This window comes from Danio rerio, chromosome 4 (genome assembly GCF_049306965.1).
Source record: "Danio rerio strain Tuebingen ecotype United States chromosome 4, GRCz12tu, whole genome shotgun sequence".
Lineage (NCBI taxonomy): Eukaryota > Metazoa > Chordata > Actinopteri > Cypriniformes > Danionidae > Danio > Danio rerio.
Window position 1 is genome coordinate 41,217,355 of NC_133179.1, and position 26,137 is coordinate 41,243,491.

At 40.2% G+C, this 26,137-nt stretch overlaps 1 long non-coding RNA gene and 17 other non-coding genes across 18 annotated transcripts; 9 read left to right on the plus strand and 9 right to left on the minus strand.

Annotated features, from left to right (window-relative positions):
- The first annotated feature begins 567 nt into the window (after positions 1-567).
- On the plus strand, positions 568-639 carry trnae-uuc (transfer RNA glutamic acid (anticodon UUC)). Its single transcript has one exon. It is a non-coding gene; the product is annotated as a tRNA-Glu (tRNA).
- Positions 640-898: 259 nt separating this feature from the next.
- Positions 899-970, minus strand: trnae-cuc (transfer RNA glutamic acid (anticodon CUC)). Its single transcript has one exon. It is a non-coding gene; the product is annotated as a tRNA-Glu (tRNA).
- A 295-nt stretch (positions 971-1,265) lies between these two features.
- trnar-acg (transfer RNA arginine (anticodon ACG)) lies at positions 1,266-1,338 on the plus strand. Its single transcript has one exon. It is a non-coding gene; the product is annotated as a tRNA-Arg (tRNA).
- Positions 1,339-2,796: 1,458 nt separating this feature from the next.
- trnae-uuc (transfer RNA glutamic acid (anticodon UUC)) lies at positions 2,797-2,868 on the plus strand. Its single transcript has one exon. It is a non-coding gene; the product is annotated as a tRNA-Glu (tRNA).
- An 88-nt stretch (positions 2,869-2,956) lies between these two features.
- On the plus strand, positions 2,957-3,043 carry trnay-gua (transfer RNA tyrosine (anticodon GUA)). The gene is given in 2 exon segments: positions 2,957-2,993; positions 3,008-3,043. It is a non-coding gene; the product is annotated as a tRNA-Tyr (tRNA).
- A 233-nt stretch (positions 3,044-3,276) lies between these two features.
- On the plus strand, positions 3,277-3,349 carry trnar-acg (transfer RNA arginine (anticodon ACG)). Its single transcript has one exon. It is a non-coding gene; the product is annotated as a tRNA-Arg (tRNA).
- A 1,481-nt stretch (positions 3,350-4,830) lies between these two features.
- On the plus strand, positions 4,831-4,902 carry trnae-uuc (transfer RNA glutamic acid (anticodon UUC)). Its single transcript has one exon. It is a non-coding gene; the product is annotated as a tRNA-Glu (tRNA).
- Positions 4,903-4,990: 88 nt separating this feature from the next.
- On the plus strand, positions 4,991-5,077 carry trnay-gua (transfer RNA tyrosine (anticodon GUA)). Its single transcript is given in 2 exon segments — positions 4,991-5,027; positions 5,042-5,077. It is a non-coding gene; the product is annotated as a tRNA-Tyr (tRNA).
- Positions 5,078-5,162: 85 nt separating this feature from the next.
- trnae-cuc (transfer RNA glutamic acid (anticodon CUC)) lies at positions 5,163-5,234 on the minus strand. The gene has a single exon. It is a non-coding gene; the product is annotated as a tRNA-Glu (tRNA).
- Positions 5,235-5,529: 295 nt separating this feature from the next.
- Positions 5,530-5,602, plus strand: trnar-acg (transfer RNA arginine (anticodon ACG)). Its single transcript has one exon. It is a non-coding gene; the product is annotated as a tRNA-Arg (tRNA).
- A 3,222-nt stretch (positions 5,603-8,824) lies between these two features.
- On the minus strand, positions 8,825-8,906 carry trnas-cga (transfer RNA serine (anticodon CGA)). Its single transcript has one exon. It is a non-coding gene; the product is annotated as a tRNA-Ser (tRNA).
- A 116-nt stretch (positions 8,907-9,022) lies between these two features.
- trnak-uuu (transfer RNA lysine (anticodon UUU)) lies at positions 9,023-9,095 on the minus strand. Its single transcript has one exon. It is a non-coding gene; the product is annotated as a tRNA-Lys (tRNA).
- A 761-nt stretch (positions 9,096-9,856) lies between these two features.
- On the minus strand, positions 9,857-9,938 carry trnas-uga (transfer RNA serine (anticodon UGA)). Its single transcript has one exon. It is a non-coding gene; the product is annotated as a tRNA-Ser (tRNA).
- A 699-nt stretch (positions 9,939-10,637) lies between these two features.
- On the minus strand, positions 10,638-10,719 carry trnas-uga (transfer RNA serine (anticodon UGA)). Its single transcript has one exon. It is a non-coding gene; the product is annotated as a tRNA-Ser (tRNA).
- A 1,383-nt stretch (positions 10,720-12,102) lies between these two features.
- Positions 12,103-12,184, minus strand: trnas-uga (transfer RNA serine (anticodon UGA)). The gene has a single exon. It is a non-coding gene; the product is annotated as a tRNA-Ser (tRNA).
- A 116-nt stretch (positions 12,185-12,300) lies between these two features.
- Positions 12,301-12,373, minus strand: trnak-uuu (transfer RNA lysine (anticodon UUU)). Its single transcript has one exon. It is a non-coding gene; the product is annotated as a tRNA-Lys (tRNA).
- Positions 12,374-15,309: 2,936 nt separating this feature from the next.
- Positions 15,310-15,396, plus strand: trnay-gua (transfer RNA tyrosine (anticodon GUA)). The gene is given in 2 exon segments: positions 15,310-15,346; positions 15,361-15,396. It is a non-coding gene; the product is annotated as a tRNA-Tyr (tRNA).
- A 5,952-nt stretch (positions 15,397-21,348) lies between these two features.
- On the minus strand, positions 21,349-25,371 carry LOC141381736 (uncharacterized). The gene is made up of 8 exons (XR_012402386.1): positions 25,266-25,371; positions 24,605-24,834; positions 24,074-24,114; positions 23,912-23,956; positions 23,494-23,567; positions 22,992-23,035; positions 22,789-22,916; positions 21,349-22,708 (listed from the first exon to the last, which is right to left on the minus strand). It is a non-coding gene; the product is annotated as an uncharacterized lncRNA (long non-coding RNA).
- Positions 25,372-26,137: the final 766 nt, after the last annotated feature.

Consider the following 26,137-nt stretch of genomic DNA (forward strand, 5'->3'; position numbering starts at 1 on the left):
TTTTATGAATGTCTACTACAGCTACATCAATCGCAAACCCAGCCTACGTGCGGTATAAGTGCCTACCACTTAGAGGTCATCCAGCCGACTTGCAGTGTAATCTCCTCCACTTGTAGGTCTCTGAGCTGCAGCAACACCTAAGGGCTCTGACACACAGACACAAAAGAAACCATTGCTTTTAACCTACTCTTGGAGAGGAGAGAGTCTCCGACCCTGGATCTCAGGTCTTCTATGGAGGGACTGTCAGGAATCCTGTAAGAGCATCCCATCCACACAACCTCTTGCCATAAAAACAAAGCAGAATGTGTGGTGAAGGAACTCCGGGTTGACAGAGCCTTGTCCTTGCTTCAAGCAAAGTGCTAACAAGGTGCTGAACAGAGTGACGGTGGCACAAAGGTTAGCGCTTATGACTACGGATCAGAAGATTCTCGGTTTACGGAAACCAAGAAACTGTGTATGAGAGAGTGCGTAAGTGTATGAGTGGCACTTGTGCAAGCGGAGCAGGGACGTGCCAGCGATCAGAATGAACTGGAGCTTGTGCCAAGACTGGGTTTCAAGAGTGGCAGTTCCCATATGGTCTAGCGGTTAGGATACCTGGTTTTCACCCAGGCGGCCCGGGTTCGACTCCCGGTATGGGAAGGCTTGAGTGCTTTTGCTTCTGTCCTTTTTGGCCAGCGGTCGGACTGCAGCTACCTTATAGGATGTGGTTGTGGAACTGCCCCGTAAGCCTTCGATAGCTCAGTTGGTAGAGCGGAGGACTGTAGGTGGGATGATGGCAATCCTTAGGTCGCTGGTTGACTCCGGCTCAAAGGACATCTTTTGCACTCAGAGCCGCTTTCTTGCCTTCGCCAAGTGAGTTAACCACTCCTCAAAGTTCAGCATGGAGGTGAAAAGGAAGTTCCCTGACCGGGAATCAAACCCGGGCCGCGGCGGTGAGAGCGCCAAATCCTAACCACTAGACCACCAGGGAAGGTCTGCGTAAAGGTTGGCCTCAAGTCTAGCTGTGGGCCTCCACCCAGGTGTGCTGCAGCTGCTCTGACAAAAATAACTAACGTTTGCAACCTCCTCCTGGAGAAGAGAAAGTCTCAGAGCCTGGATCACAGTTCTTCTTGGGAGAGACTGTCACATGCTCGGTGTAAGAGCATCCTATCGACACCACAACTTGCCATGACAACAAAGCACAGCATGCGTTTTAGGAACTCCATGTTCACCGAGCCGTGTCCTCTTTCCAAGGACCATGCTAATGAGCACTGCTGCTGCGGACTGGGCCAGTGGCGCAATGGACAACGCGTCTGACTACGGATCAGAAGATTCTAGGTTCGACTCCTGGCTGGCTCGTTCAGAATTTTTTTGCGTTGCTCTCAGTGCAGTGCGGTCGCGGTTTGCCCCTGCCGGAGTTGTTCGGTTCTACTCTGGAGTGAATCGAGTTTCTGGGGCCGCCAGCACAGAGCCTGTGGGGTGCTCTCCTGGGTTCAAAGGCTGCCCCAACCGCTCTCATGTCTTGGTCCCGTACATCCCTCAGGACTTCCAGAAGAAACCAGTACAGCCACTCTCCTGGGAAGACAGCAGTGACAGCTTGTAAACCAAAATGTTTGCTGTGAGGCTAAGGCGTTCTACTGCAGCACAGATACGCATTCGAAAAGCATACAATATTCAAAAACAAAGTGCCAACCTAAAACAAGATTGCAGTCAAAATGACCACCTCAGACAAGTGTGAGCAATGTTTCAGTCTCTGTTATACGTCGGCAAATATGCCACACAGTGCAGACGCTCATACTACTGAAAAGGAAGTTACCTGACTGAGAAAGGTATAAATAGAAATCGGAGCCTGCTCCAAACGACCTGGTCAGCCCCAAGTGGGCTGTAAAAACCTCCTGGAGTTTTCATTCATTTAATGTCTGGTACAAGACACTGCGTCCAACCAGTTATGTTTGAATGTCAAACCTACCCCAATCCTTAAACCAACCTCACAGTTTCCTGCTGTGTTTTATCAACCTCCCAACCTACCCCAACTCTTAACCCAACCTCACAGTAACAAACCTCCATGTGGGTTTCATTGATTCAATGTCTCGCACATGGCACAGAATACAACCTATCGCAGTTTATTAAAATCACACCTACCCCAGCCCTAGGCCCAACCACACGGTAACCTGCTGTGTTTTATTCAATTTTACCCCTACCCCAACCCTAAACACAACCTCAGAGTAAGCAGTTTATATATTTTTTTATTTTTATGAATGTCTACTACAGCTACATCAATCGCAAACCCAGCCTACGTGCGGTATAAGTGCCTACCACTTAGAGGTCATCCAGCCGACTTGCAGTGTAATCTCCTCCACTTGTAGGTCTCTGAGCTGCAGCAACACCTAAGGGCTCTGACACACAGACACAAAAGAAACCATTGCTTTTAACCTACTCTTGGAGAGGAGAGAGTCTCCGACCCTGGATCTCAGGTCTTCTATGGAGGGACTGTCAGGAATCCTGTAAGAGCATCCCATCCACACAACCTCTTGCCATAAAAACAAAGCAGAATGTGTGGTGAAGGAACTCCGGGTTGACAGAGCCTTGTCCTTGCTTCAAGCAAAGTGCTAACAAGGTGCTGAACAGAGTGACGGTGGCACAAAGGTTAGCGCTTATGACTACGGATCAGAAGATTCTCGGTTTACGGAAACCAAGAAACTGTGTATGAGAGAGTGCGTAAGTGTATGAGTGGCACTTGTGCAAGCGGAGCAGGGACGTGCCAGCGATCAGAATGAACTGGAGTTTGTGCCAAGACTGGGTTTCAAGATTGGCAGTTCCCATATGGTCTAGCGGTTAGGATTCCTGGTTTTCACCCAGGCGGCCCGGGTTCGACTCCCGGTATGGGAAGGCTTGAGTGCTTTTGCTTCTGTCCTTTTTGGCCAGCGGTCGGACTGCAGCTACCTTATAGGATGTGGTTGTGGAACTGCCCCTTAAGCCTTTGATAGCTCAGTTGGTAGAGCGGAGGACTGTAGGTGGGATGATGTCAATCCTTAGGTTGCTGGTTCGACTCCGGCTCGAAGGACATCTTTTGCGCTCAGAGCCGCTTTCTTGCCTTCGATAAGTGAGTTCACCAATGCTCAAAGTTCAGCATGGAGGTGAAAAGGAAGTGCCCTGACCGGGAATAGAACCCGGGCCGCGGCAGTGAGAGCACCGAATCCTAACCACTAGACCACCAGGGAAGGTCTGGCTGAAGCTTGCCCTCAAGTCGTGTCCTCTTTCCAATCAGCATGCTACTGAGCACTGCTGACGCGGAATGGGCCAGTGGCGCAATGGATAACGCGCCTGACTACGGATCAGAAGATTCTAGGTTCGACTCCTGGCTGGCTCGTTCAGGATTTTTTTGCGTTGCTCTCAGTGCAGTGCGGTCGCGGTTTGCCCCTGCCGGAGTTGTTCGGTTCTACTCAGGAGTGAATCGAGTTTCTGGGGCCGCCAGCACAGAGCCTGTGGTGTGCTCTCCTGGGTTCAAAGGCTGCCCCAACTGCTCTCATGTCTTGGTCCCGTACATCCCTCAGGACTTCCAGAAGAAACCAGTACAGCCACTCTCCTGGGAAGACGGCAGTGACAGCTTGTAGACCAAAATATTTGCTGTGAGGCTAAGGCGTTCTACTGCAGCACAGATACGCATTCGAAAAGCAGACAATATTCAAAAACAAAGTGCCAGCCTAAAACAAGATTGCTGTGAAAATGACCACCTCAGACAAGTGTGAGCAATGTTTCAGTCTCTGTTATATGTCGGCAAATATGCCACACAGTGCAGACGCTCATACTACTGAAAAGGAAGTTACCTGACTGAAAAAGGTATAAATAGAAATCAGAGCCTGCTCCAAATGGCCTGGTCAGCTCCAAGCGGGTGAGACTTGAGCTCCAAGTGGGCTGTAAAAACCTCCTGGAGTTTTCATTCATTTAATGTCTGGTGCAAGACACTGCGTCCAACCAGTTATGTTTGAATGTCAAACCTACCCCAATCCTTAACCCAACCTCACAGTTTCCTGCTGTGTTTTATCAACCTCCCAACCTACCCCAACTCCTAACCCAACCTCACAGTAACAAACCTCCATGTGGGTTTCACTAATTCAATGTCTCGTACATGGCACAGAATACAACCTATCGCAGTTTATTGAAATCACACCTACCCCAGCCCTAGGCCCAACCTCACGGTAACCTGCTGTGTTTTATTCAATTTTACTCCTACCCCAACCCTAAACACAACCTCAGAGTAAGCAGTTTATAAATATTTTTTTATTTTTATGAATGTCTACTACAGCTACATCAATCGCAAACCAAGCCTACGTGCGGCATAAGTGCCTACCACTTAGAGGTCATCCAGGCAACTTGCAGTGTAATCTCCTCCACTTGTAGGTCTCTGAGCTGCAGCAACACCTAAGCGCTCTGACACACAGACACAAAAGAAACCATTGCTTTTAACCTCCTCTTGGAGAGGAGAGAGTCTCCGACCCTGGATCTCAGGTCTTCTATGAAGGGACTGTCAGGAATCCTGTAAGAGCATCCCATCCACACAACCTCTTGCCATAAAAACAAAGCAGAATGTGTGGTGAAGGAACTCCGGGTTGACAGAGCCTTGTCCTTGCTCCAAGCAATGTGCTAACAAGGTGCTGAACAGAGTGACGGTGGCTCAAAGGTTAGCGCTTATGACTACGGATCAGAAGGTTCTCGGTTACGGAAACCAAGAAACTGTGTATGAGAGAGTGCGTACGTGTATGAGTGGCACTTGTGCAAGCGGAGCAGGGACGTGCCAGCGATCAGAATTAACTGGAGTTTGTGCCAAGACTGGCTTTCCAAAGTGGCAGTTCCCATATGGTCTAGCGGTTAGGATTCCTGGTTTTCACCCAGGCGGCCCGGGTTCGACTCCCGGTATGGGAAGGCTTGAGTGCTTTTGCTTCTGTCCTTTTTGGCCAGCGGTCGGACTGCAGCTACCTTATAGGATGTGGTTGTGGAACTGCCCCGTAAGCCTTCGATAGCTCAGTTGGTAGAGCGGAGGACTGTAGGTGGGATGATGGCAATCCTTAGGTCGCTGGTTCGACTCCGGCTCGAAGGACATCTTTTGCGCTCAGAGCCGCTTTCTTGCCTTCGCCAAGTGAGTTAACCACTCCTCAAAGTTCAGCATGGAGGTGAAAAGGAAGTTCCCTGACCGGGAATCGAACCCGGGCCGCGGCGGTGAGAGCGCCGAATCCTAACCACTAGACCACCAGGGAAGGTCTGCGTAAAGGTTGGCCTCAAGTCTAGCTGTGGGCCTCCACCCAGGTGTGCTGCAGCTGCTCTGACAAAAATAACTAACGTTTGCAACCTCCTCCTGGAGAAGAGAAAGTCTCAGAGCCTGGATCACAGTTCTTCTTGGGAGGGACTGTCACATGCTCGGTGTAAGAGCATCCTATCGACACCACAACTTGCCATGACAACAAAGCACAGCATGCGTTTTAGGAACTCCATGTTCACCGAGCCGTGTCCTCTTTCCAAGGACCATGCTAATGAGCACTGCTGCTGCGGACTGGGCCAGTGGCGCAATGGATAACGCGTCTGACTACGGATCAGAAGATTCTAGGTTCGACTCCTGGCTGGCTCGTTCAGGACTTTTTTGCGTTGCTCTCAGTGCAGTGCGGTCGCAGTTTGCCCCTGCCGGAGTTGTTCGGTTCTACTCTGGAGTGAATCGAGTTTCTGGGGCTGCCAGCACAGAGCCTGTGGGGTGCTCTCCTGGGTTCAAAGGCTGCCCCAACCGCTCTCATGTCTTGGTCCCGTACATCCCTCAGGACTTCCAGAAGAAACCAGTACAGCCACTCTCCTGGGAAGACGGCAGTGACAGCTTGTAGACCAAAATGTTTGCTGTGAGGCTAAGGCGTTGTACTGCAGCACAGATACGCATTTGAAAAGCAGACAATATTCAAAAACAAAGTGCCAACCTAAAACAAGATTGCAGTCAAAATGACCACCTCAGACAAGTGTGAGCAATGTTTCAGTCTCTGTTATATGTCAGCAAATATGCCACACAGTGCAGACTGGGCCAGTGGCGCATACTGGCACCTGTAAGTCGTGGTTATTCTTGGCTACACCGGCTAATCACGTTCCGAGTTGGAACCAAGATTTTTTTTAATTCATGGTTACGCTGGCTAATCACGTCCCGAGCTGGAACCAAGATTCACCCTATTCTTGGTTACGGCAGCCAATCATGTTCCGAGTTACAATGAACGCTATGGCCAATCAGAGCCCTTATACCATTCAAGATTTGTACTGTAATAACAGATTTCGTTGCAGATTAATTCGGACAACAATTGCAAACTACGTATTTTTATAACAAGTTGGTTTAAATGAATAACCATTACAGTAACATTAATTACTACAACACGATTATTATATGATTGTTATAGATGTTGTATAACGTTATTTGGTAAGATTAACTTAGCCGACCAAGCACTCTTTATAGTTTTACTACAAACATTTTAATGCAGTTATTATACATTACAACACTTTATATTATCATTTACTACCATAGTTACAATAATGCCCGTGCATTATTCTAACACATCAATGAATCACTCACTTATAATAAATATAAGGCTCATTTCATCAGTCACTGATTATAAACAAATATTATAATAACGCTCACATATGACTACATCACTAATCATAAACTAATCTAATAAATCAATCACAAAGCAAAAAAACAATATGGATCACGCATGAATGCATCACTAATAATAAACCAATAATAGAATAATGCTCACACATTAATTCATCACTAATAATAAAGCGATAATATAAGGGTCACACATTAATGCATCTTCAATAATAAACCAATAATATAATAATGCACACGCATTAATTCATCCCTAATTATAATCCAGTAACAAAGTTAACATTAATAATCTTCTTTAATTTTCTATTTCACAGACATAGATTAAATTACTAACAGACTAAAATATAAGTAACTTCAATTTAAAGTAATAGTTTGATATATTGAATATGTATGAAGACAGTTGTGCCTTGTCTACTAAAGAAAGAAAATTGATTGATTTATGTTTAATACAAGCAAGGCGTTGTATTGCTTTATGCTGGAAAAATGTTAACCGTCCCTCCATTGGATTTTGGTTGAGAAACCTTATAACATGCTTGGCTCTTGAAAAGCTCACATATATAATAAGGAAAAAATCCTCTGAATTTTGTGACATCTGGGAGTTGTTTTTGAACTTTGTAAAAAACGGAGATATTGAAGAAGCTTCGGAAGTCTGAAATTGTGGGATGTTAATTGGTGCTTGTTTTTTTATTTATTTATTATATTTTTTATGTATATGTGTAATTTTTTTTTTATTGCATTTTTTATTATTTATTTATTTTTATATATTTTTTTCCTAAGCCTGTCTAGGGTAAGTTTTGGGTTCAATACTCAATAAAGACATGTTATACAAAAGTAATAGTTTGAATGCACTGCTTTTACATGTAATAAAACAGTAGTTTTCAAAATGTAGAAAATATTTTCTTTTTGGAAATGAAAATGTTGTCTTCAAAAAAAAAAAGTCATCAGGGAATCATCAGGGTGAAAAGAGAGGTATAGCTGGGTATCATCAGCATCGCAGTGGTAGGAAAATCCATGTTTCTGGATGACTGGTCCTAAAGATGTTGTGTAGATGGAGAAGAGAAGTGGCCCAAGAACAAAGCCTTGAGATACCCCACTGTTTAGATGCTGTAGGTTGGACACCTCTCCCCTCCAAGACACCCTGAATGACATGATGGTGTGGTACCCACATAAACGTTGGCCAACTTACTGAAAAATAATTTTAGGTTTACTTTTAAATGGGTCAGATGATATATTTTCCTTTCAATATACACACAATCACACAGATACTTATGCATATATAAAGAGTAAAAATGCTGGGTATTAACACTGATTATGATTTTGTGCTATATAAATAAAACTTGAACTTGAGTTGCATTTAGAATTTGAACTTGAAATAGGGTTGAAGTTTATTTAATCATAAATGCAGATCAGATCTGTTGATTAAATCTTTGTAAATAATTTATACTATAACAACTGTACTTGTCTTTTTATGGAATGTTGCCTAAATGGGATCTGATACAGATAATCTTATACCCAATGAAAAAATGACAAAGACACATATTTAAAAACTTATTTTAATTGTTTTAATATTTGATGTTGTTTTTATTTTAATACAGAAGCTCTGAAAACCTTTTGTAAAATAAAAAAGATTTTCCAGTACCTTGTTTACATGTTTCTGCATTATTCCAGACGGTCTGAGTTATTTGTGTTTTGTATTCACTTATCTACTATTAAAAATAGTGTCAATGTGGCATAACTGTGTTAAATGCTCATAAGTTTCTGTTACTGGTAAGTTGCCAGATAAGATTTTGTTATCTTACATATCTCTCTGTAAGCAAACACTGGCCTCTGCTCTGTTCTCCCTCACAATAGAGTTAAATTACACTTCTCTGACTGCTGTTCTGTCTGCTCGTCTGTCCACAGGCTTATAATTGTATGGCTGTGGTCTTTCGTTTGTGTGAGTCTCTCAAAATATCTTATCTCGGCATCCAAACGCGCACCACGATCAGTTGTCTTCATAGTGTTTATATGCGCAAACTCCAAGATCCTACGTCACTTCCGGTCTGGCGAACTTCTGTGTGTCATATGTCTTTAAAAATGGAAGGCCCCCAGGGCAGCTAGCTGGCATCTGCTGCCGTTTTGCCTTTCCCTTCCAGCACATCCCTTTTCCCAAGAAACAATGGAATTGCAAACAATCATGGAAAGTCGCAAACTAAGACCTGCACACTGCCTGAACGTAGTCGGCAGGATTCGAACCTGCGCAGGGAGACTCCAATGGATTTCGAGTCCATCGCCTTAACCACTCGGCCACAACTACAAGACTTCCTGTACAGCCATGTCCTCATTCCCAGTACACGTGTTGTGCATCCAGATGTAACTTTGAGCAAGCGATAGCTCAACGGCAAAAGCTGTGGCTCCACAAAAAGGGTAATACGCCCGAACAGGGACTTGAACCCTGGACCCTCAGATTAAAAGCCTGATGCTCTACCAACTGAGCTATCCGGGCTCCAAAGCAAAGCTTTACAAGTAGGTAATGTTTATGGTTGTGGTCGGCGCAGACCTTTACGGTACACAAAAGTTTACCGTGAGGTGGGGTTTAGGCTTATGGTTGGTGTAGATGTTGCTAAAACACAACAGATTACTGTGAGGTTGGGTTTATGGTTTTTGTAGGTGTAGACATCAGTACAACACAATAGATAGGACTCCATGTCATGTAGGAGACAATAAATGGATCAATAGCAACTGCAGAAGGTCTCTCTGTTGTTGTGGCAATGAATGGAGACTTAACAATTTAAAAGATTCCTTCCATGGCTTAGAAGCATGACTAGATCAATGCTTATCTTCACAGCATGCTGGCATCAAAGGTCCCGTTGCTCATATCGAATCCCTAGTCTTCCACACTTTAGGAAACATTCAGGACGTTCCAGTAGCACAGCCTGCACTAAAAGGAGGCTGGATATTAAGGATGGCGACACAGAGTGCAACGCCAATGTCACCTTGAAAAACTTGCCGTGACCCGGATTCGAACCGGGGTTGCTGTGGCCACAACGCAGAGTACTAACCACTATACGATTATGGCGAGCTCAGAAAAGCTGCTGAACATTCATTCTCTGTCATATGTCTTTAAAAATGGAAGACCCCCAGGGCAGCTAGCTGGCATCTGCTGCTGTTTTGCCTTTCCCTTCCAGCACATCCCTTTTTCCAAGAAACAATGGAATTGCAAACAATCATGGAAGGTCGCAAACTAAGTCCTGTACACTGACTGAACGTAGTCGGCAGGATTCGAACCTGCGCAGGGAGACCCCAATGGATTTCAAGTCCATCGCCTTAACCACTCGGCCACGACTACAAGACTGCCCGTACAGCCATGCCCTCATTCTGAGTACACGTGTTGTGCATCCAGATGTAACTTTAAGCAAGCGATAGCTCAACGGAAAAAGCTGTAGCTCCACAAAAAGGCTTATACGCCCGAACAGGGACGTGAACCTTCGACCCTAAGATTAAGAGTTTGATGCTCTAGCGACTGAGCTATCCGGGCTCCATGGCAAAGCATGACAAATAGGTCAAATAGGTCAAATAGTCCTTCCATGGCTTAGAAGCATGACTAGATCAATGCTTATCTACACAGCATGCTGGCATCAAAGGTCCCGTTGCTCATATCGAATCCCTAGTCTTCCACACTTTAGGAAACATTCAGGACGTTCCAGTAGCACAGCCTGCACTAAAAGGAGGATGGAGATTAAGGATGGCGACACAGAGTGCAATGCCAATGTCACCTTGAAAAACCTATCGTGAATTGGATTCGAACCGGAGTTGCTGCGGCCACAACGCAGAGTACTAACCACTTTACGATCACAGCGAGCTACGGAAAAGCTGCTAGATGTTTATTCTCTGTCATATGTCTTTAAAAATGGAAGGCCCCCAGGGCAGCTAGCTAGCATCTGCTGCCGTTTTGCCTTTCCCTTCCAGCACATCCCTTTTCCCAAGAAACAATGGAATTGCAAACAATCATGGAAGGTCGCAAACTAAGTCCTGCACACTGCCTGGACGTAGTCGGCAGGAATCGAACCTGCGCAGAAAGAACCCAATGGATTTCAAATCCATCGCCTTAACCACTCGGCCACGACTACAAGACTGCCTGTACAGCCATGTCCTCATTCCGAGTACACGTGTTGTGCATCCAGATGTAACTTTAAGCAAGCGATAGCTCAACGGAAAAAGCTGTGGCTCCACAAAAAGGCTTATACGCCCGAACAGTGACTTGAACCTTGGACCCTCAGATTAAGAGTCTGATGCTCTAGCGACTGAGCTATCCGGGCTGCATGGCAAAGCATGACAAGTAGGCAATGTTTATGGTTGTGGTCGGCGCAGACCTACTAACCTCTATACCAGGGGTCTCAAACTCGCAGCTCGTGGGCCATTTGCTGCCCTCAGTGTAATATTTTGTGGCCCGCGCCGACCGCTGTACTCTGACAGAATCAGCGGAGCGGGGAGAGAGAGCACTCCCCGCTCCGCTGATTCTATGCGTACACAGCGCGCTTGTCACTCAATGCGCGTTGTCGCGCGCGTTCTGATCAGCTGTGTTGTCGCGCGCGTACTCAAGAGCGGTGTTATCGCGCGCCTACTGAAGGGCAGGACCGAGGGTGTGTCGCGTCGCGGGGGCACTTTTAATCATTTTGGAAGGGCACTTTCTATGCAAGACTAAAAAGGACATGTGCTCTGCACAGGTTGAGCCCTATGTGTGCACGTGCCTGCACCTGCATCATATATATATTATCAGCCTGATCTCACGAATTAGATCGTACGAATTCATACGAATTAGCCACTAAATGAAAAAGTTACGAATTGCCGTGAGATTGTGTTGATATTATAGGTAGATACAGACTGATGTGACTGGAGTGGGGTGGGGGTGTTTTATTTATACATATATACGCCTTTTTTTTAGGTGAGGGAATGGAAGTTTTGAGTGAGTTCCCCCACTTTTTTCCCTAGGACTTCAATAAGTCAAAGTACAGGTCTAGACTTGATGATGATCATCTTCAAGCCATACTGAGGGTCTCAACTGCTTCCGCTCTAAAGCCAAATGTGGTTCAGATTTGTGAGAAGAAGCGCTGTCAAGTGTCTGGCAGCAAGAAGTAGGCAAAAGATGCCATGTTCAGAAGAACTGTTCATAATCTTCACTCAATGTTCTATTAATGTTCAGGACACTTCATGTTCAGAAGAAATAATTAAAACTGTTAATAATGACATTTGAGGACTTTTTTTTGTGAAATCCCAGCCTCACCCAGACTTTGCCTCCTGCAGCCCCCGGGTAAATTGAGTTTGAGACCCCTGCTCTATACGATCACGGCGAGCTATGGGAAAGCCACTGGATGTTCATTCTGAGTCATATGTCTTTAAAAATGGAAGCTGCCGTTTTGCTTTTCCCTTTCAGCACATCCCGTTTCCCAAGAAACAATGGAATTGCAAACAATTATGGAAGGTTGCAAACTAAGTCCTGCGCACTGCCTGGACGTAGTCAGCAGGATTCGAACCTGTGCAGTGAGACCCCAATGGATTTCAAGTCCATCGCCTTAACCACTCTGCCATGACTACAAGACTGCCTGTACAGCCATGTCCTCATTCCGAGTACACGTGTTGTGCATCCAGATGTAACTTTCAGCAAGCGATAGCTCAATGGCAAAAGCTGTGGCTCCACAAAAAGTCTTGTACGCCCGAACAGGGACTTGAACCCTGGACCCTCAGATTAAAAGTCTGATGCTCTACCAACTGAGCTATCCAGGCTCCATTACATAGCTTCACTTAGCTTATGGTTGGTGTAGATGTTGCTAAAACACAACATATTACTGTGAGGTTGGGTTTATGGTTGATGTAGGTGTAGACATCAGTACAACACAATAGATAGGACTCCCTTTTGAGCACATCCTTTTCCCAAGAAACAATGGAATTGCAAACAATCATGGAAGGTAGCAAACTAAGTCCTGTGCACTGCCTGGACGTAGTCGGCAGGATTCGAACCACGTGTTGCTCTATTCTCATCCATTTCCTGTGACACCTTAGTTGTTTACTCAGGCTTTCTCCCGGTCTCTTCTCATCCAATTCTTGTGACCCTTAGTTGTTTACTCAGGCAATTTCCCCTTTCTAACTCTACATAGCACCTTAATTCTTTTAATGGTATGCAAGTCCACAAGCAGACCACACACACCTCAAAGAACACAAAATCCACCTCAATATCAAGTAAAATATTATTTACTGTCATCATGACAAAGAGAAAAGAAATCAGTTAATAGAAATAAGTTTTTAAAACTACTATGCTTAGAAATGTGCTGAAACAATCTCCCCTGCATTAAAAAGAAATTGGGGAAAAAAGTAAACATGGGCGCTAATAATTCAGGGGGGCTAATAATTGTGACTTCAACTGTATATATTATATATATATATATATATATATATATATATATATATATATATATATATATATATATAATCTATATGTATTACATTTTATGTATTACGACAGTTTAAACTATCGCGTATTGCTTCAGATCGGTCATTGCAGACGTTGGTCACGTAAACAGCAACAAACAAACATGATACATCTAATTAACACCAAATTATATGTAAAATGATTAAAGAACTGTGTCATTTCATGAAAACATATAAATCTGGATCAATTAAATCAGGGATTGTAAATATTGCCTCAGAAATTAACAGCTCGAGTTTGAATAGATCGCCTTAGCCATCAACAGTTTACTGCTCACTCATGATTTAAGCGATTCACTACAATGGTTGTAACTGAACACCGAATTTAATTTTCAACTATTTAGGGCTAATTTAATACAGAACTTAAATATTAACTCTTAAATTTGAAAGGCTAAACTTACCTGGTTGATCAGACATGAGACGCAAGCAGCAGCTGAAGCAGAGGTCATTAGCGATGCAAAATTCAGCAATGTCTTTGGTCAGAATAACCACATAATGAAGACGACCAAAAATACTTTATTTGATGCATGCACACACACACACACACACACACACACACACACACACACACACACACACACAAATACACACACATATATATATATATATATATATATATATATATATATATATATATATATATATATATATATATATATAATGCTGCAAAATACTGTGAATTAACTACTCTATATTAACTGTAAATTACTTATCTACTAAAAAGAGATACTGTTATTTCATTTATATTTGTTATTAGCAAAACTGAAGAGGCTGATTAAATAAAAGAAAAATTCACAAAAAATATTGTTTCATTAGTATTTTAATTTAATATGTTTATTTATAAAGTATTATATAATGTTTACTGATTTTTTTATAATGTAATGTGTATATGTTTATATTATACATTATACTTTAAGAAAAATCAAAGGTCAAAAAAACATCCTATACTATTGTGATCTAAAAAAATAATTAATTGACATAATCAAAAATATATTATGGAAAAATAAATTTCTAATCACAGTCTAATGAATCTAAAAATCAAAATCAGATCCTAAAGACAAAGTGGAAATTCCAATAAATTAAGTCATAATGCCCCAAAAGATTTTAAAATATATAGGACAAAGTGAAAATCCTATAAGAAAAATTCTGAATGTCCATTATAATTTTGAAATCCATTGCAGATGCTCATACTACTATCAGTTATGTTTGAATGTCAAACCTACCCCAATCCTTAACCCAACCTCACAGTTTCCTGCTGTGTTTTATCAACCTCCCAACCTACCCCAACTCTTAACCCAACCTCACAGTAACAAACCTCCATGTGGGTTTCATTGATTCAATGTCTCGTACATGGCACAGAATACAACCTATCGCAGTTTATTAAAATCACACCTACCCCAGCCCTAGGCCCAACCTCACAGTAACCTGCTCTGTTTTATTCAATTTTACTCCTACCCCAACCCTAAACACAACCTCAGAGTAAGCAGTTTATAAATATTTTTTTATTTTTATGAATGTCTACTACAGCTACATCAATCGCAAACCCAGCCTACGTGCGGCATAAGTGCCTACCACTTAGAGGTCATCCAGCCGACTTGCAGTGTAATCTCCTCCACTTGTAGGTCTCTGAGCTGCAGCAACACCTAAGCGCTCTGACACACAGACACAAAAGAAACCATTGCTTTTAACCTCCTCTTGGAGAGGAGAGAGTCTCCGACCCTGGATCTCAGGTCTTCTATGGAGGGACTGTCAGGAATCCTGTAAGAGCATCCCATCCACACAACCTCTTGCCATAAAAACAAAGCAGAATGTGTGGTGAAGGAACTCCGGGTTGACAGAGCCTTGTCCTTGCTTCAAGCAATGTGCTAAATAGGTGCTGAACAGAGTGACGGTGGTGCAAAGGTTAGCACTCATGACAATGGATCAGAAGATTCTCGTTTACGGAAACCAAGAAACTGTGTATGAGAGAGTGTGTAAGTGTATGAGTGGCACTTGGGCAAGCGGAGCGGAGCAGGGATGTTTTAGCAATCAGAATAAACTGGAATTTGTGCCAAGACTGGGTTTCAAAAGTGGCAGTTCCCATATGGTCTAGCATTTAGGATTCCTGGTTTTCACCCAGGCGGCCCGGATTCGACTCCTGGTATGGGAAGGGTTGAGTGCTTTTGCTTCTGTCCTTTTTGGCCAGCGGTCGGACTGCAGCTACCTTATAGGATGTGGTTGTGGAAGTACCCTGGAAGCCTTCGATAGCTCAGTTGGTAGAGCGGAGGACTGTAGTTGGGATGTTGGCAATCCTTAGGTCGCTGGTTCGACTCTGGCTCGAAGGACATATGTTGCCTTTTCGAAGAGAGCTCAGCACTGCTCGAAGTTCACCATGGAGGTGAAAAGGAAGCTACCTGACTGGGAATTGAAATTGGGCTGCAGCAGTGAGAGCCCTGAATCCTTACCACTAGACCACCAGGGAAGGTCTGGTTGCCCTCAAGTCTAGCTGTGGGCCTCCACCCAGGTGTGTTGCAGCTGCTCCAAAAATAACTCTAACGTTTGCAACCTCCTCCTGGAGTAAAGAAAGTCTCAGAGCCTGGATCACAGTTCTTCTTGAGAGGGACTGTCACATGCTCTGTGTAAGAGCATCTTATCGACACCACAACTTGCCATGACAACAAAGCACAGCATGCGTTGAAGGAACTCCATGTTCACCGAGCCGTGTCCTCTTTCCAAGCAGCATGCTAATGAGCACTGCTGACGTAGACTGGGCCAGTGGCGCATACTGCCACCTGTAAGTCGTGGTTATTCTTGGTTACACCGGCCAATGACGTCCCGAGCTGGAACCAAGATTCACCTTATTCTTGGTTACGGCAGCCAATCATGTTCCGAGTTACAATGAACGCTATGGCCAATCAGAGCCCTTATAACATTCATGATTTCTATTGTACTAACAGATTTTGTTGCAGATTAATTCAGACAACAATTGCAAAGAAAGTATTTTTATAACAAGTTGGTTTAAATAACCATTACAGTAACATTAATTACTACAACACGATTATTAAATGATTGTTATAGATGTTATATAATGTTATTTGGTAAGATTAACGTTAGCCGACCAAGCACACTGTACAGTTTTACTACAAACATTTTAATGCAGTTATTATACATTACAACACTTTATATTATCATTTACTACCATAGTTACAATAATGCCCATGCATTATTCTAACACATTAATGAATCACTTCACTAATAATAAATATAAGGCTCATTTCATCAGTCACTGATTATAAACAAATATTATAATAACGCTCACATATGACTACATCACTAATCATAAACCAATCTAATAACGCTCACGCATAATACATCCCTAATCACAAAGCAAAAAACAATATGGATCACGCATGATTGCATCACTAATAATAAACCAAGAATAGAATAATGCTCACATTAATTCATCACTAATAATAAAGCTACAATATTAGGGTCACACATTAATGCATCACCAATAATAAAACAATAATATAATAATGCACACGCATTAATTCATCACTAATTATAAACCAGTAACAAAGTTAACATTAATATTCTTCTTTAATTTTCTATTTCACAGGCATAGATTAAATTTAGTGACAGACTAAAATGTAAGTAACTTCAATTTAAAGTAATAGTTTGAATGCACTGCTTTTACATGTAATAGAACAGTAGTATTCAAAATGTAGAAAATATTTTCTTTTTGAAAATAAAAATATTGTCTTAAAAAAATTGACATTACAAAGAGATAGAATTTCACTTATTCGCTGTCTCAACTAGAACAAACATTGTTATTAATGGTATAATTATTTTAATATCTCACCACCCGTTTACTGCCACAGTACATCTTTCTCCAACTATGGCTGTAAATTGTTGGCTAAAATCTGTTTGTCTGCTGACATTGTTTCAAATATCTTCTTTGTGTTCCTCAAAACAAAGAAATTTAAATGAATTTGGTACAACTTGAGGGTGAGTAAATTTTAATATTTGTGGAACCTATGTATTACTTTAACCAATGTGTTACTAGATGGAACCTCGATTCAGGAGACGGAATGATGGCAGCCTGAATCTGACAGATACAGTGGAGGCAACAAAAGTGAAGGAAGCTAACAAAGGAAAGCCCTACAGAAAATCATTGTCCCCAGAGGCAGTACTGGACAAGGCCAAAAAAGCTTAAATGAGCACCATGGAGATGTGACTAACAGAAAACATCTGCTGGGTTTCTTTGAAGAGGGACCCCACAGGAGGAAGCAAAGGCTCTAAAGAACATGCCCACAATAAAGTGAGTTTTGGAGAATATATTGAGCTCTTTCCTTCGGGCAGAATTGCCTTTGCCATGAAGAAAGAGCAATATGATGGGAAATCACCTAGCAGTCTGCCACGGCCTAGCACTCTGCCATGACCCAACACACTGCTCCCACCCAGTACTCTGCCACGGCCCAGCACTCTGCCATGACCCAACACACTGCTATATATATTTAATACATACGCAACAGTGTGGTCAGCACCCAGTAGTGAATATGCAGGTCCACCTGAAGGTCAAACATGACCACAAACCCGTTGGCCTTATTGACCTGGTCAGTCAGTTCTTTAGTTATAAAAGGATCTGAATTAAGTAATATATGCAGTGTCAACCCTATCTCACAGCGAAATCGTACGAATTTGTACGTAGTAACTAAGTGGCTAAATCGTACAAATTCATACGAGCTGGGTCATACGAATTCGTACAATTTATTCACCGCCTTTAGATCACCAGTAAATTCGTACTAATTCATACGATTTAATCAAGCGCCATCTCATGGGTTTTTTTCTTCTCGTTTGCAAACCATCGCAATATTTTCTGCAGTTTGCATATGCCACTTCTTGGTAAGTACACTGTAACACGGCTCCTAAATGTTCTATATAAGTGCATTAGCAGTAATTTATCAATAAGAAATTAATGTTATTGTTTGCTGGATGTCATCAGTCATCTGTGCGTCTGTATTTTTATGCGTTTCTCCCTTGTGACGTATACCCATGTAAAATACTATAGTAATAAATACTAAATACTAATAAATAAATAATAATAAATACTAGCGAACGGTTTTGTTGATTCTTGAGTTCCTATGGTAACTGAACAGCTGCAGTAATGTAAACAAATTACTCAAAACTTTACCACGTTTTAACTAGGGTATATTATATACACCAAAGTTACTGTGGTAAAAGCTTGTATACCACGGTACTTTTTTCCCACTATAGTCAATACTACAGTATACTGTAGTATTCATTATCAAAGTCTTGTATTACAAGTTTTAAAATATAATGCACTTTGCTATATGATTCAAAACGTTGCAGTATTTAATACAAATTATTATAGTATTTTGTACATGTGGAAATGCTTATGTATAGTTATTTACAATACTGTTATTTGCTTTGTCTTGCAGATACTCTCACTCTCATCACATTCATCTATCCTTCACTCCATTGAATACAACACAACGGCTCTTTTAAGAGCCATCACTAGCTAAAATCTCATGCAATTTCTCTCTCTCTCTCATACTCTTCATCTTCCTCTCACACACACACAAAATTTTGATTTTCACTTTTTTTTCTCTTCAATATGGCATCTTGTCAGAAGTCAGATTTTGACCAGTTATATGAGGAAGCGGCCATTCTTACAAGGGAACTTGAATGCAAAGCAGCAAATTCTGCACTTGAAGCAGCTACCAGGGAGGCTGAACAAGTTCTACAAACGTTTAACCTTCCACCAGTAATGTTTTTTTTTTCAAGCAATTTTTTTATATTATTTTAATAGCTTCATTGAATCGTAGTTTGTTAGCTGTTAATAGATATCAACGTTTTTGCTTAACATCCTATATATGTCTTTTTAGTTAAATACACAGAAGACCAAACGTGTCTGCAGCACCCTTCCCAGACCAGTTTCATTTGTGGAGAGGGATCAGTTTGGTCATCTTGTGCCTAAACGGAGAAGGCAGAAATCTTCTAAGGCAAACATTTGTGATGGTATGGGTATAATAAATTTAGCATATTGTGTATTATTGTAGTGGACACACACATATTTCTTATAATGTGTAGCACCATCATACATTTTCTGTAATGTATAATTTTATAAATCTCAAATTTTTTTAGCTACTGTGATCAATAGTGCAGGTATGTCTTTATCTTTGGAATCTGGGCAAAGAGACATTTATCATAGTGAGTAATGACACCAACAATTTTCAAAGTAACTAGCCATGCATGGTTATTATTACTATTGTGTCATTTGCCCCATTGTTCTTGTTTGAAGGTCCATCACTGTCTGCTCACACTGTTTGGGCAGCAGCGGAAAACATTGGTAAGTATTTCCCTGTAATGGTCAGTCTAACCAACTGCCATGAACACTAAGGTTACATGTATTGTTTCCTAGTACAGAAACTCTTCATCAAGAAATTAAGGACCTGCTAGGTGACACTGATGACATTAAGTGTTCAATTCCGACTTCCTCAAACATATGGGCAATTCGCGTTGAGCAGTCTAAAAAGTGGGCAGCTTTAAGGCTGGATTCTTCTTAATGTTGGATTCTTTATTGTCTGCTGAATATACAGAGATTAGGCAGTGCCAGCACTGCCTACTGAAGCAATCTGTTATTGGCTGTAAAGACTGCATTCCCAAGCAGCTATTATGTCCAGACTGTGATATTTTGCTCCACAAAAGAAAACTTCACAACCGTGAAACTGATGTGGAAGGATTTTTTAAGGCCCATATCCCCAACTACTTTGATCAAGGTGGATAGCAGAGGACAAATTCTATTTAAAGAAAAAGGCATGTACTTTTTTTTTCTTTTTATTCATAATCTTGAAACTTATAATAATGATGCAGCAATGCTAATTACAGTAAAGTTTGAAATTTGTTTCCAGATGGCATTTTGCCCCTTGAGACACCTGAAGAAATTTGCAATTGTGCCACTGATTCCATTGTGGTGTCAGAGGGTAAAAAGGGAATTCTCATAGGAATTGATGGTAAGCTGAGAGCATTTAAAAACATTGTTTAATATTTCTATTATAAATGTATTATATATACTTTATTTCAATAGGTCGTTACAATGTCAGCTTGCCAGAATTCTCATGCTTAAAATGTAACGTGAGCAGAACCACCAACATTCCACTGTTGATCCGTGCTGGATGCCGGCCTGCCACAGCAAGTTGCGAAACAATTTACAAAATAAATGTCTTTGTGTCCTATGACCACATGCTGACTGCTCCTGGAATGTCCAAACAGCCCTTTACCAGTTTACTGGAACAGCAGACAGAGTTCTTTGGCCGAGTATCTATTAAAACGTTTTCAGAATAATTTCTTTCTCAGTTTTGGCAGTGCAATATTTGCTTATGGGGTTTATGTTTTTTTTTTTTTTTTTTTTTTTTAAGATGGAAAGATCTGTGCTGTTGCATTTCAGCTTTTTTGAGTGGAGATACTGTCAGTTTGAAATTGATCAGCTCTGTGGACTCAGACTGTTCGACTGTCCAGCCTGTTCTCCATTTATGCTACAGTTAACCCTTACTGTAGATTATGCAGTAAATAACTGTAAAATAGCCAGTGTTTTGCTGTAATAAAAGGTAACAGTATTTTACAGTAAAAGGAGGATTTGTATGAAATTGTGTAGTGCAAAGAATAAATTACAGTAATTTACTTTATATACCCATTATAGAAAGTTGCTGTGATAATAAATGATAAATTACTGTTCAACTGTTAATGCCCTATCTACTCTGATGCTTCATGTTGCTATGTGTGTGTGTGTGTGTGTGTGTGTGTGTGTGTGTGTGTGTGTGTGTATGATCGAGATGCATTTAAAGGCAAAAATATTCACTCAGAGCAAAGAAATTTTCACAATAATTCTTATAACATTGTTTACTTTTCATATAATTAATCTAATTTGCCTATTTTAGCCTATAGTTAAGCTTTTAAATTGCACTTTAATCTGAATATTAGTATTTTGCTAAATAACTAGTAAAAATGTGTTACTTAAATTATATATCTTAAACAGCACGTACATACATTTTTACATAGACTCAATGAATTTGTCAGGAAAAATTCAAATGAAGTAAGTAAAAGTGGCATTAACAGTATAGTATAAATGCTTTCCTAAATAAATACGTAGTATAAATCAGGTTACTTGTTGTGTTTTTTATTATTACTGCAGGTTTGGCACGACATTAGGATCAGATTATTTATTATAATTTTTTTGCTTTGGATGAAGTTTGTATATTTTATTGTTTTTATTTAACGATATGTGCATGATTGTGATAAATGTAGGCAGTTGCTTTAAAATATGCTATGCACCAGGGGTGTCAAACTCCTGGAGGGCCGCAGCCCAGCAGAATTTAGTTCCAGCCCTTCTTCAACCTTTAGATTTAGTTTGATCAGGTGTGTTTAATTAGGGTTAAAGCCTAACTGCACCGTTACCCTGTATTTAGTCGTGGCCAAAAGTTGTGAGAATTACATAAATACTGGAAATTGGAAAAGTTGCTGCTTAAGTTTTTATAATAGCAATTTGCATATACTCCAGAACATTATGAAGAGTGATCAGATGAATTGCATACTCCTTTGCCATGAAAATGAACTTAATCCTGAAAAAAAACTTTCCACGGCATTTCATTGCTGTCATTAAAGGACCTGCTGAGATCATTTCAGTAATTGTCTTGTTAACTCAGGTGAGAATGTTGACGAGCACAAGGCTGGAGATCATTATGTCAGGCTGATCGGGTTAGAATGGCAGACTTGACATGTTAAAAGGAGGGTGATGCTTGAAATCTTTGTTCTTCCATTGTTAACCATGGTGACCTGCAAAGAAGGAATTAGAGGGGTGTGGAGGGGACATGGAGGGCTGTGGGGGGAGAGGGAGAGATGTGGGAGTGATATAGAAGGGTGAGGGGGAGAAATGGAAAGGTCAAGGTTGGAAATGGAGGTGTGTGTGGGAGACATGGCAGGTGTCAGTCCATTTGATAACATGGCAGTTTTGTTTAGAATTTCCTGAAATGATAGCATTTATTATAAGTAAGTTTCATACAAATATTTGAAATCCCAATCTTAACTTGTCTGTTTAATTTATATATAAGACAGAATGTAATATATAAATCATAACAATAAGACAGACAGCACTACAAACAAATCTGACAGAAATGTAAACTTTAATGGTAAAGATCTGTTACTTAAAAAAAAAGTTTTTTTTTAGTGTTTGCTTTTGAGTTAAGGCCAGTGTAAAGGAATAGTCCCAAAAAGTGAGTAAGCTAACAGATTGTACAATTACTAAAGGCAGAACACAAAAGTCTAGATATCACAGAATGAAATGGGCTCAAATCACGTGAATAAAATGCTTTAGAGCTGCTTTCTAGGTTAACTTTTAAAGTAAACAAATAATCAAGACGATGATTCACGCTGTTAATTATCATTTGTAATTATCACATAATGTAACAAAACACTTTTTTTAACCTGTATTTCATCAGAGGACAATCGCAACACAAAATGTAGAACATCCTACTATGCCATGGTCCTGTAGTGTACCTCCCAAATTGCTATATAAGGGAGATAGCGAGAGAAAATCTCACTTGCCATCTCATCCAGACCAGCAGATGCAACCAAGTCCTGTGAAAGAAATAAATAAAAGCTCTGTAATGTATTATTTTTTTCCAATAAATGGGTACACAAGTGAAATGATTATTAACCTGAAAAGGCTGCGTGACTTTGAATGTCCTCTTCATAATTCTCCCATCTGGGTATTTGAATTGTAATGTGACTCCATCAGCCGACTAAACAAGTGCAGATATATTTATATCTGGCGATCCTCTATTGCCTTTTTAAAGAGTACAGAGTTTTTAGTTATACACAGAAAACAGTAATGATCTAGATACAGTCAAGTTAAACATACTTTTCTACAATTTTCTGCTGTTGCATTTGCTGTCTCCTTCTTTCCTGATGCATTTGAAAATGTAAAAATAAAAAGGTGAGCCACCGGGTAGTATTAACATAAATGTTAAATGTTAATTGATTGTACAGCTGAAGTCAAAATTATTAGCCCAAATCACATTATTAGGATTTTTCACAGGATTTTTCACCCTTACTTGCCTAATTAACATATTTAAGCCTTTAAATGTCACTTTGAGCTGAATACTGATATCTTAATAACATCAAGTCAAATATTATGTGCTGTCATCACGTCAAACATTTGAAAAATTACTTATTACAACATAAAATATTAAAACTCATAGAACTTACTAAAATATTATGATTAGTAATGTGTTGAGAAAAATCTCTCCATTAAACAGAAATTGGGAAACAATATTAAATGATTAAAATATAACAGGGGGGCTAATAATTTTGACTTAAACTGTATACATTAGAATAATCAATGCTTTGATTATGATACTTACCCTTGCTCGATCTGTTTTCAAAGAGATTGTACTCTATCTTGTTCCTGCCTTAGTGCCCTCCATGCCCTCAAGTCCTGCACAAATGTATTATTTACAAGAAAAGTGTTAATTACAACATATAATATTGTCTTTAAAGGTCTTTAACTGTTTTCAAGCCAGATTATTACCCAAGCAGTTATACTGTGTGCTTTGGATTTATTTTAATATAACTTCTAAATCTACTGCAAACCTAATCAACTTACTTAGCTTTACTTATAATTTTTAAAAGCCTTAATTATTTTAAAGCATACTGGCCAAAAAATAAATAAATAAATAAATATCATCAGCTGGCTCAAAAAAAAAGAAAAAAAAAGTCACCTCTAAAAAACTGACATGCATATTCCATGTAGTGTCTTAAAATTGAAAATAGTATATTTACATTGTTATTTGGTAGTTCATTGTCATCCACAGCAACATCTGCAATCTGAAAAAGCACAAAATCTTGTTATTTGGAATCACAGCTTTGCATTCTGAAAAACTGTCACATGTAAATCATACATTGGTTCTTTAAGTCTTAAGATGTAACACTTAAAACAATTACATTGTCTTAGGGTAATTTTCAACTTCAGCTGGCTCCAGAACCTGAAAACAATAAGGGGACATCATGTTGAATGCAGAAATATTCTCACATGTAAATCATACATTAATTTCTTTCAGAATATTAAAGCACAGCAATTGAAAACTTTCAACATTTGAAAACATTGTCAGTGTCAGATAAGTTTTCCTAAGCAGCTGGCTCCAAAACCTGAAAAAGTATCCCAAAAACGTAACTAGGAATACTGTCTTGCATACACAAAAACTGTAATTGATCGTTTTCAGTATCCTAGACTTGAACACTTGAGAAATTTACAGTATACTGCGCTGCCTAGTTGGCTCCAAAATCTGAAAAAGGCCAAAATGCTGCCTAAGTGTCAGAATGAAATTACACATCTACATTTTACTATTTAATTACCACATCACATTGTCGACAACATAAGCAAGTGGCATACATTCAAATTTGTTTGTCTATAATGATATGTTGAACCAACTGTTCATCTGGTTATTTAAAAGAGAAAGAGCTAAATATTCATACCTTGGGTCGTATGTACACAGCTGATCTTGATTGCCTTAGCTCCTGGCAGGCCTTAATTGTGGCAGGGCAAATTGTGGAGAGCTGTAACGGTATAACTTCTCAGTGGCTGTTCATTTGGCACAGTGTAAATTCCCTGTCCTGCAGCTGTGGGAATTCATCTCTAATTGTTTTCATGAATTCCTCCTCTGCCATTGTCTATGCTATAACCAACACTTTCTGTGTTACCCCAGCTGCAAATGATGGAAAAATGTTTAGCAAAAAAACATAAATATTTGTTTTGCATGTCCTGCACACTAACTGAATCTGGTCTAGTTAAACTAACTTCATCCTATTTCATTTATTTGTAAAAGGCATGTGTGCTCCTCAGATTAATTATAAACAAGGTCATGTGACAGAATCAATGTCTAGTAAGTAAATGTATGAAAATATATATATATATAAGTCTATAATATGTGGAGACCAGTCTGTGGAAATCATGATTATCCAGAGATTCTGCCTAGAACCCCCCACAACACCTAACCGCCTAACACATTGGATAATACCTACTTCATTACACAATCGCATAATCAGAAAAACAGCACATCTCTGATTTAAACAATATTATTAACAATGTTGATTGATAAAAACGGTTCAAAATGTTATATTAAAACTGCACTTATGCCTTGGTATATATAGCAAGTCCTCTCCATTGGGAATGAATCCAATTCTGATCCTAACAAGACAAACTCTCTGAGATCGCTGTCTCGTAAATGTTTGCTGTCCTCTTTTGAACATGCTCAGTCTTACTCAGAACAAAAGTGACTCACAAATGAAATAACTGGCCAAAACTGGTTTCTGACAGTTTTCACAAATCATTAAATGAATACATTTGATTTAGGAAAGGGTTAACTGAAGGGTTAACTGAACTCATCTGTGAAAGTTTTCAAAAAACCAGAAAAGCAGTGACTCAAAGAAGGGATAACTGACCAAAACTGATTTGTGAATGATTTCATAAATAATTGAAGTGGTGTACATGGGTCATGACTGGGTTAAATGGTTAAAACTGATCGGTTAGAGTTTTCTCAAACATATCCAAGTGGTGTACATGGGTCAGGGAAGAGTTAACCCACAAAACTGCATGCAGGAATCTATTATAGATTATTCTCTTAATCTGAATATTGTTTGGAACCAGCTTTTGGAACAACTACCATGATATAATTAAATAAATAAGGCAGAACATTGAAAAACAATGAAACTGACTAAAATGGATTGTGAACCGCAGTTAAGATAGTTTGTGATTTCAATCAGATTTAATTTGCCTATAAATAAACAGTGTGCCGCCATGCAATATGGAATGCTGTTGCATATTCTCTATGATTTGTGAATCGTGATGAAGTTTTTTGAAAAAAGGAAATTTATTGTATAATTATATTACATGTAAGAGTCTATATACCTGGTTTCTTTAAAGTGGACTTAGCTGGCCACATATTACATCTTTTACATGCAAGTTCATGATTTCCTATGGAGGCGCGCGAATTGCCCTCTTATATTGGG